Source organism: Heterodontus francisci, unplaced genomic scaffold (assembly GCF_036365525.1).
Source record: "Heterodontus francisci isolate sHetFra1 unplaced genomic scaffold, sHetFra1.hap1 HAP1_SCAFFOLD_51_1, whole genome shotgun sequence".
Taxonomy (NCBI): Eukaryota; Metazoa; Chordata; class Chondrichthyes; order Heterodontiformes; family Heterodontidae; genus Heterodontus; species Heterodontus francisci.
In genome coordinates this window covers 234,853-245,110 of record NW_027141937.1, presented here as the reverse complement: position 1 = coordinate 245,110, position 10,258 = coordinate 234,853, and the positions used below count along the sequence as shown (strand labels likewise).

Here is a 10,258-nt window from a genome sequence, read left to right as displayed (position 1 = left end):
GGACCTGAGGCAGGGAACAAGGCACCGATGGCACCGACATCTTACACAACGGCAGGTGCTGACACCATATTTAAAGGGCTGCCAACGCTGCATTCACTGCTGCCTGGTTTAAAGGAGTGTCTTCCTGAGAGCCCTCTGATGCCCCAGGACCCGTTCTGCTGCCTCTGCTGCCCCAGGACCCGTTCTGCTGCCTCTGCTGCCCCAGGATCCGTTCTGCTGTCTCTGCTGCCCCAGGACCCGTTCTGCTGTCACTGCTGCCCCAGAACTCGTTCTGCTGCCTCTGCTGTCCCAGGACACGTTCTGCTGCCTCTGATGCCCCAGGACCAATTCTGCTGCCTCTGATGCCCCAGGACCCGTTCTGCTGCCTCTGCTGCCTGCTGAGTAAGGAGCTGAATGCGAGCCTGCAGTGACCATGGTCCCACGGTTTAGCGATGCCTCCCTGCAGGTTCTCCTCCAGGTGGCAAGAGAAAGGTGGAAGATCCTCTTCCCCAGGGATGGGAGGTGGAGACCTGCCCACCTGACCAAGCAAAGCTGGCTGAAGATAGTCGGTGAGGTCAGCAGACGTGGAGTCACCCCCACAACATGGATCAAGTACAGGAAGTGGGTCAATGACCGGATCCAGGCTGCTCAGGCGAAAACTCAAAACACTTTGGACCCTTTGGACATTGCATGTGGCAGAGTGAGAGGGAGTGTTTGGTGGAAAGGGAGTGACCACCCAGTCATGTGTATTGGGGAAGGGCAGCAGGACATGCTGCCTGAGGCTTGGCTGCATCTCGGTGAGAGGTGCACGTCAGTCATTGTATAAACTCACACAGTCCCTCGAGAGGGGCCACATGCAGGAGGAATACGTGTGTCCACATCATGGACTGCTGGACTATCACCATCAGAGATGTTGGGCTTGTCCCCGCTGGGAGACTAACTTTGTTCATCAGGAGTTCACCTTGCAGGAGAAGACATCCCACAATTGGAAAGAGCGTGTCAAGACCGGCGGTGGATGCCTTATCTCCATGTCCTCATCCCGATGGAGGAGGAGGCCATGGAACAGGCAGGGCAGCAAAGCAGCTGCTCCATAGCTGATGGAGAGACAGGGACACCTACCCAAGAGAGTGAGTGAACATCTCCTGGGGCACAAGGGAGCATCTGCTGCAAAGGAGCCACACTGCTCATCTGTTCACCACTGCATCAATGGAGCTGCACGTTAGGGGTGGTTGGAATGTCATGATGGGAAGACCCTAACCCTTCAATGTCCCTGTTTTCTCATGAAGGCCCGGATGAACGTCAAAAGCAAAGAGCTGGAGAGACTGGGGGACAGCCGGACATGTCTGAGGAGGAGGAGGGAGCCTCAGAGGGTGCACTATCACCTCATTCCCCTGCGCCCTTCACCAGCACAGAAACTCTCACGTTGGTGGGTATCCGTTCGCGGTTAGATTCTGGCTTACAAACTGGTGAGCACATCACAGACAGGCCCGGGCAGCTGGCGGAGGCTGTGACAGCCGAGGCCACTGGGAGTTGGTGGTTTGTGGGAGGCCAGGCCCATGCTGTGCCCTAGGCTGATGACGTGCCTCTTGTGTCACCAGCAACACGGGAAATGCTGCAGCTGCAGTGAGAGGTCAGGCAACATCTGGCAGAGTTGCCAGAGGCTATGTGTACCCAAGCACGGACGATGGAGGAGTCCATCCAGGCCTTGGGTGCTGCACTGTCTCTGATGGGGGTGTGTCTGGCTTCCTCCATTGAGAGATTGGTGACTCTCATGGAGAACCAGATCCAGCCGATCAATCAGTGGCTGCCGGAGATGTGCACAGACCTGCACTCCATCACTTTGTCCAGGAGCTCCATCCAGTGGTGACAAGTTGAGAGGGGGGACGAGGCACCTGAACTCTCCACTTGGTCCACGTCCCTCTCAGGTCAGCAGGGAGGTACAAGTGTGTCTTATAAGGGGGAGGAGCAGCTGGCTGCTACATCTGGGGGGCCCTCTCAGGGTGCTCCTGGTGTGGACGGTAATTCCAACGTCCCTCTGCCAGTGACACCAGTGATGCCAGCACCTCCATCATCCTCGATGACAGAGGGGGTCCCTGTACCTGTGCAGGAGGCCCTCAGTGTGCCAGGGCCCTCCAGGCCTCAGGCAGCAGAGGACGGCCGCCAATGTCATCCCAAGCCATGGAGCAGCAAGGTCAGCAGCCTGTCTCCACCTCAGCTGACAGAGCAGGGGGAGTAGCAGGTAGGAACACCCGGAAGAGATTTAAGAAGAGCACCTAGATTCACTGAGGGGTTCACGGGTGAATGTACATTCCAGATGGATAGGGTTGTGTTTGGTGTCACACAGAATAAAGAAATGATGTTCTCTCACTATGTCTCCTTCCTATTGTTGATGCCCTTTGGGACTTCATTTCAACCCTTCCTCCCAAGGGGCTGGAAGTGAGGGACCAAGCCCTGAGTTCACAAAGCTTCGGCCTTGTCACTGTGCGATGTGTACCTGGGCGCTGTAGTGTAGAAGGAAGGAGGTGACAACAGAGCTGTTTAAAGCTAAGACTTTATTGCTGTGGTTCCAGAAGGTGGTAAGGTTCAAAGGAAACGTGAATGTATAAGGGTGTCTCGTGTCTCCCTTGTGTGTATCTCATGGAGGCTTTCCTGCTGTGCCTGAGGTCCTTCATCTGGCACTGCTTGGGCAGCATCCGCCTCCACATCCTCATCATCAGAGGAGACATCCACACGTGTGATATCCACACGAGTCAACACCTCACCCCTCTGTCATGCCAGATTGTGCAGAGCACAGCAAGCCACCATGATACGGGAGACTCTCGCTGGGACATACTGAAGGGCTCCACAGGAACAATCGAAGTGCCTGAATCTCATCTTCAGGAGACCAATGGCCTCTTTGATGGTCGCTCGGGTTGACCCGCAGCAGGTGTTGTACCTCTCCTCTGAATCGTTGTGTGGGTTCCTCACAGGCGTCAGTACTCATGTTCTCACTGGGTTGCCCTTGTCTCCAAGGATCCATCTCAGAAAGCGCATGGGGCCACGGAAAGGTTCTGGCACCTGGGAGTGCCTTGGTATGCAGGCGTTGTGGCTGCTTCCCGTGATTTGTGCACACACCTGTAGGATCCATTTGTGATGGTCACAGACCAGTTACACACTGAGCAAGTGGAAGCCCTTCCTGTTGAAGGCTGCTGGCTGGTCTGCAGGAGCCTTGATGGTCACATGGGTACAGTTGATGAAACCCTACACCTGGGGGAATCCAGCGATGGCCCCGAATCCTATAGCTCTCTCAGCTTGACTGTTTGGATCAATGTGCACATAGTCACCGGCCCTCCTGAACAGGACATTGGTGACCTCCTTGATGCACTGATTCACCACAGACTGTGAGATTCCACACATATCGCCAGTGGATCCCCGCAATGATCTGCTGGTGGAGAAGTTCAGTGGCACGGTGACCTTCAGTGACACTGGCATCAGGTGCCCACCAAGTTCCATGGGGCACAGCTGCATCATGGCAGAGAGATCAGTGACAACCTCCGTGGAGAGGCGCAGTCTGGGGAGACACTGTCACTCGGACATCTGCAGGTAGTTGAACCTCGGCTGACGTGCTCCTCTGCCTCCTTCTCCAGCCTCCTGTTCGAGGCTGGCCCTCCTGTGGGCCCCCAAGCTGCTGTGGTGTCCCTGCTGGTGCCTGCACCTCCCTCCCTCCCTCTCTACTCCTCCTCCTCTTCAATGGGAGCCTGGAATCCAGGGTGAATGAGGCCCATGACAGGTTGCCCCTCCCTGAGTGCAAGGCCTTCACAGTAAACAACACCCAGCCACATTTACCTCATTTGTCACCCTCAATGAGGTGGCACTGCCCCAATAACACCCTGGTGTGGCTCACCCTGCAGAGCTGGCACATTGGCCCCCACTCCTGACAGTGTTTCCCGATGCCCTTTCCCCCTCCACCCTTGCTGCCAAGTTACGCTGCCTCACCCGACAGCTTCCCAGTGAAGCCAACACTCAGCTCCCACCTCCCAGTCACCTCCTTTAACCAGGCGAGGCTCTGAAGCCCCAGGGTTCCCGTGTGCTATTAATTCAATTGGACCCAGTGAATAAAATTGCTGACAATTGGACTCATGAATACTTTAAATGCCTTCTTGCCGTGTTGATGTGCGAAGTCTGCCCTCCATGTCAGCCGCCGACAGAAATATCCGGTCCGACGTCTTCCATCCCTATTTTATACACCCCCCCTCCCCCTCCCCAGCCTCCATTGCCATCTCCAACGGTCCCTTAAAATTCTGGCCCATGTCTCTAAGACTAAAGGGAGTGAAACTACAGCTGCTCCTTCGACTGAACAGGGAGAGCTGCTCTCTCTGTGTTGAAAGTGAATGAATCTGCTCTTCACCTTGTCTCACTGAAACGTTCACTGTGTGGAAATGTCTGTTTGAAAATGTTTTCCTGTTATATTAATGGAGCAGAGGAGCAGAAGTGAGGTACTGTTCAACAGAGAGGTTTGGAAGTGGGTGAAGGGGTGGAGTGACGGTGGGAGTGAGAGGCGCAGTGAGTTGGCCATTCTCAATAGAGTGTCAGGAATGAAGGTCAGAGGAACAGACCAGGCAGGAAACACAGAAAGAGCGAGGAGAAGCTGGTGTGAAAAACAGAGATTAAACAACAGGCTTGTTCAGTCAGTTCCGAAGAAGGGTCACTGACCCGAAACGTTAACTCTGCTTCTCTTTCCACAGATGCTGCCAGACCTGCTGAGTGAATCCAGCATTTCTTGTTTTTGTTTCAGTTGGTTTGGGTCTGGTGTTTAGAATACCCGGAATCTGGGTTCACTTCACTTCCAACTCAGCAATTGGACCAACATTATGTTCATAAAACCATGGAATGGTACACAAAGAAGGAGACCATTTGGTCCATTGTGTCAATGCTGTCTCTTTGGTTGTGTTATCCAATTAGTTCTGATGCTCAGCTTTTTCCTGTAATCTGTACATTTTCCTTCCAGTATTTATCCCTATTGCTTTTCAACGTTACTGCTGAATCTGCTTTCAAGTCCTGATCAGACAGTGCATTCCAAATCACAACACATCACCGTATAAATCCCGACCTCATTTCGCCTCTGGTTCTTTTCTCAATCACCTGATAAATACATCCTCTGGTTACTGACCCTTTTGCCATTGGAAACAATTTCTCCTTATTTAACTTATTGAAAACCTTCTTGATGATGTCACATACTAGACTGCCAGTAAAACTGAAGCCCATGTAATAAAAGGGACAATGACAGCATGGATATGAAATTAGCAGACTGATAGGAACATAGGAGCAGGAGTAGGCCATTCAGCCCGTCGAGCCAACCCCGCCATTCAATATGATGATGACTGATCATCCACTTCAATGCCTTTTTCCCACACTATGTCCATATCCCCTATGTCATTTGCATTTAGAAATCTGTCAATCTCTGCTTTAAACATACTCAATGACTGAGCTTCCACAGCCCTCTGGGGTAGAGAATTCCAAAGATTCACAACCCTCTGAGTAAAGAAATTTCTCCTCGTCTCTGTCCTAAGTGGCTTTCCCCTTATGTTGAAATTGTGTCCCCTGGTTCTAGATTCCTCAACCGGAGGAAATAGCTTCATCTACCTGTCTATCCCTTTAAATATATGGTAAGTTTCAATGAGATCACCTCTCATTCTTCGAAACTCTAGAGAATACAGTCCCAGTTTCCCCAAAATCTCTTCATAGGACAGTCCCGCCACCCCGGGAACAAGTCTGGTGAACCTTCGTTGTACTCCCTCTATGGCAATGATATCCTTCCTAAGGTAAGGGGACCAAAACTGCACACAGTATTCCAAAGTGCAGTCCAACCAAGGTTACATACAATTGAAGCAATACTTCACTACTCCTGTACTCAAATCCTCTTGTGATAGAGTCTAACATGTCATTCGCCTTCCTAATTGCTTGCTGCACCTGCATGTTAGCTTTCAGTCACTTACTGACAAGGACACCCAGGCCCCTTTGTCCATCTACACTTTCTAATCTCTTACCATTTAAGAAATGATCTGCACATCTGTTTCTCCTGCCAAAGTGGACAACCTCACATCTTTGCACATTATATTCCATGTGCCACTTTCTTGTCCACTCACTAAGTCTGTCCTAATCCCCTTGAAGCCGCTTTGCATCTTCCTCACAACACACATTCCCACCTAGTTTTGTGTCATCTGCGAACTTGGAAATAGTACATTTGGTCCCCACATCCGAATCATTGATATATATTGTGAACAGCTGGGTCACAGTGTGGTGGTGAACAGTTGTATTTCTGTCTGGAGGAAGGTTTACAGTGGGTTCCCCATGGTTCCTCATAACCTCAGTTATGTGCAGACACTGGAAAAGCTGGGGTTGTTCTCCTTGGAGCAGAGCAAGTTCAGAACAACTTTGACAGAGTTAGAATCAAGGAATCAAATGGTTACAGTACAGAAGGAGACCATTCAGTCCATCATGTCCATGACAGCTCTTTGCAAGAGCAAATCAACTAATTCCACTCCTCTGCCCTTTCATTGTAACCCTGCAAATTTTCTCTATTCAGGTGTTTATCCAATTCCCTTTTGAAAGCCACGATTGAATCTGCCTCCAGCACACTCTCAGGCAGTGTATTCCAGATCCAAACCACTCGCTCTGTCCCACACCCCTGGTACCATTGCAGAAAATCTCTTCTGTTCATTTCATCCTTCATAAATAATTGAAATGAAATGTTTGTTAGGAAATGCACAACATAAAAACGAGAGAAAAATAAATGCTGAGCAAAATAGAAGTCAATGCTTGGAAGGAAAAAAGAGCAAAAGATGTAACTTTTATTCTGGATGAGTGAGAGGAATATATCACACTTTGGGGATTTTGTAAGAGGATTTATTGATAAACCTGGGATTTGAGAGGAAGCTGGTTCATGGTTTACAGAACAAATTCAGCACCTGGGATGGAGCCAACAGCTGCACTGTCCAATAACAGATAGGACGGGGACACTGTCTCAGGCCTAGTGAGCTCAGTCGATGAAAGCATGAAACTCTGAATCTCAAGTTTTTGAGTTTGAGCCCCACGGTGGGTGTTTTTTATTTCCTTTTTAGGCTGATTTTACAGGCATTCTCCAGCTCTGAATTCCTCGGCAGAGAGTTCAAGGAGTGTTTGAAATGAGATTCAACAGCAGTATGAGAAAGTCTCTCCTTGATTCAGGACTCTTACCTCTCTGCAGCAACTCGCTGCTGAAGATTGAACTTTATCTCATTTCATTCTCAGCTCAGGGTCAGTGTGGATCACTGGGACTTCTGGCTGTCTCCCACTTCACAATCCATCAGTGCTGAGAAAGCAATGGGGAATATTACTCACATGTTACAATGTTTTATAAATAATTGAATGTATTTCACACTGTGTCTAACAGTGTGAATCTCCCCTGGTATATCAGCTCACCAATACTTCAACAGAACATTCACATAATGTGAGCTCTGAGATCTGCTCAGATCCCATTCCCAAGACCTGGAAAGTGGGATTGGGCTGGATCGCTCTTTTTCAGCTGGCACAGACACGATTGCTAAATGGTCTCATTCTGTGCCATAAATTTTCTCCATTTTCTATGTTCTATGAAGTGAGGTGTGATTGGGAGGGGCAATTCCACCAGGGTTATATTTTCTACCAAAACAATGACACAAGGGATACTTCACTTTTTTATTCATTCATTCATGCGATGTGGGCGTTGCTGGTCAGGCCAGCATTTACTGCCCATCCTTAATTGCCCTTGAGAAGGTGGTGGGGTGGGCTGCCTTCTTGAACCACCCTTGAGTGAGTGTGGCATCAAGGATCCCTAGCAAAATTGAAGTCACTGGGAATCCGGGGGAAAACTCTCCACTTGCTGGAGTCGTACCTCGCACAAAACAAGATGGTTGTGGTTCGTGGAGGCCAATCATCTCAGCCCAGGACATTGCCTCAGGGGTTTCTCAGGGTAGTGTCCTAGACCCAAACCCAGCTGTTTCATTGACGACTTTCTCTTCAACATAAGTCAGAAGTGGGAATGTTAGATGATGACTCACAACTCTTCAGATACTGAAGCAGTCTGTGCCTGCAAGCAGCAAGACCTGAACAACATTCAGGCTTGAGCTGATAAGTGGCAAGCAACCTTCTGGCCACACAAGTGCCAAGCAGTGAACATCTCCAATGAGAGAGAAAAAAAATCTACCTTTTGATATTCAGAAGCATTATCATCGTTAAATCCCCCACCATCAATATCTTGACCAGAAACGTAACTGGACCAGTCACATCTATGCTGTGGCTATAAGCGCAGGTCAGAGATTACGAATTCTGCAGCAAGTATCTCACCTCCTGACACCCCAAATCCTGTCCACCATCTACAAGGCACAAGTCAGGAGTGTGATGGAATACATCCCACTCAACAACACTCAAGAAGCTCAACACCATCCAGGACAAAGCAGCGCACTTGATCGGCACCTAACCCGCCACCTTAAACATTCAATCCCTCCACAACCAGTAAACAGTGGCTGCACTGTGTACCATCTCCATATGCACTGCAGCAACTCGCCAAGTATCCTTCAACAGCACCTTCCAAACTCGTGACCACTACCACCTCGAAGGACAAGGGCAGCAGATGCATGGGAACTCACTACCTGCAGGTTCCCCTCCAAGGGGCGGCACAGTGGCGCAGTGGTTAGCACTGCAGCCTCACAGCTCCAGGGACCCGGGTTCGATTCTGGGTACTGCCTGTGTGGAGTTTGCAAGTTCTCCCTGTGTCTGTGTGGGTTTTCTCCTGGTGCTCCGGTTTCCTCCCACAAGCCAAAAGACTTGCAGGGTGATAGGTAAATTGGCCATTATAAATTGTCACTAGTATAGGTAGGTGGTAGGGAAATATAGGGACAGGTGGGGATGTTCGGTAGGAATATGGGATTAGTGTAGGATTAGTATAAATGGGTGGTTGATGGTCGGCACAGACTCGGTGGGCCGAAGGGCCTGTTTCAGTGCTGTATCTCTAATCTAAAAAAAGTCACTCACCATCCTGACTTGGAACGATATCGCCATTTATTCACTGTTGTTGGGTCACAATCCTGGAACTCCCTCCCCAACGGCAGTGTGGGTGTTCCTGCACCATATGGACTGCATCAGTTCAAGAAGGCAGCTCTCCACCACCTTCTCAACGGCAATAGGAATGGGTAATAAATGCTCGCCTTATCAGCGATACTCACACCCAAGAATGAATAAAAACCAAATTACTCTCCACAGATTCCCCACAATCTGGGCTTGGACATTTACTTCAGGAGCACAGAGTTTTATATCACTGCAACATGAGTTCCAATCTTCATATTCTGTTCACTTTTCACATTATTTTCTACCAGTCCACGAGCTTTTATTAATTCAGTATTCGGGTCTCTGCTCCTCAACCGTTTCTAACATCTCACCTCTTCCAAAAAAACACTCTGATCTATCGTCGGTAGTCGATGACCCCTCATTTTAAACTCCATCTGCCAAAGCATTGCTCACTCACTTAATCTATCAAGAAGATTTGAAAATAAATTTTTTGCCAAAGGATAATTTTCTGCATCTGCTCCCTCGCCATTTGCTTTTCCCATTTGTCTTTCACTTGGTGCAAATCCAGAGAAAGTAATGATGGAAGGAAGGAGGGGAGGAATAATCTTGCTCCTTTTCGTGATCCCTATTTGATCTTCATTCCACTGCAGTTTGGGTGAAGAATTCCAATTGTCTGTCTCAATTTTAATAAAGTACAACAAATTCTGGAATCACTGTCTGGACATTGACAAGAACAGGTTTCGAGGCTGACTTCACACATGAGCTCACCCAACATAAATAATACACGAAACAGCTCATAAACTCGCGACAAGGATGGGATTCGAACACACGTGTGCAAAGCACAATGGATTAGCAGTCCATCGCCTTAACCTCTCGGCCACCTTGTCAGTTGCAGGGACATAGCTGTCACCTTCAGCACAGCTTCTGGCTGTGCAGCCAGCTGTGGAATGATGGAAATATATCTTCTGTTAGTAAATGAAGTTGGGAATGGAGCAGTGGGCAACATTTCCAGACCATGTCCAACACGTTTCTTCTCAGTGTGAAAACCCACCACGGAAAGACTGGAACATACAATCATTTCATCACATCATGATTAACATCACTCAGACACCTGAACCATTAGGTCACTGATGAAGTCATGATGACCGAATTTCTCATGAAATGAAAACTGAACTAACTGACTGGAAGAATTGCTTTAACTCCACATGATCAGCGA

The 10,258-nt window shown here is 49.1% G+C and overlaps 1 non-coding gene across 1 annotated transcript; it reads right to left on the bottom strand.

Annotated features, from left to right (window-relative positions):
- Positions 1-9,847: 9,847 nt before the first annotated feature.
- Positions 9,848-9,929, bottom strand: trnas-gcu (transfer RNA serine (anticodon GCU)). Its single transcript has one exon. It is a non-coding gene; the product is annotated as a tRNA-Ser (tRNA).
- Between the last annotated feature and the right edge of the window lie 329 nt (positions 9,930-10,258).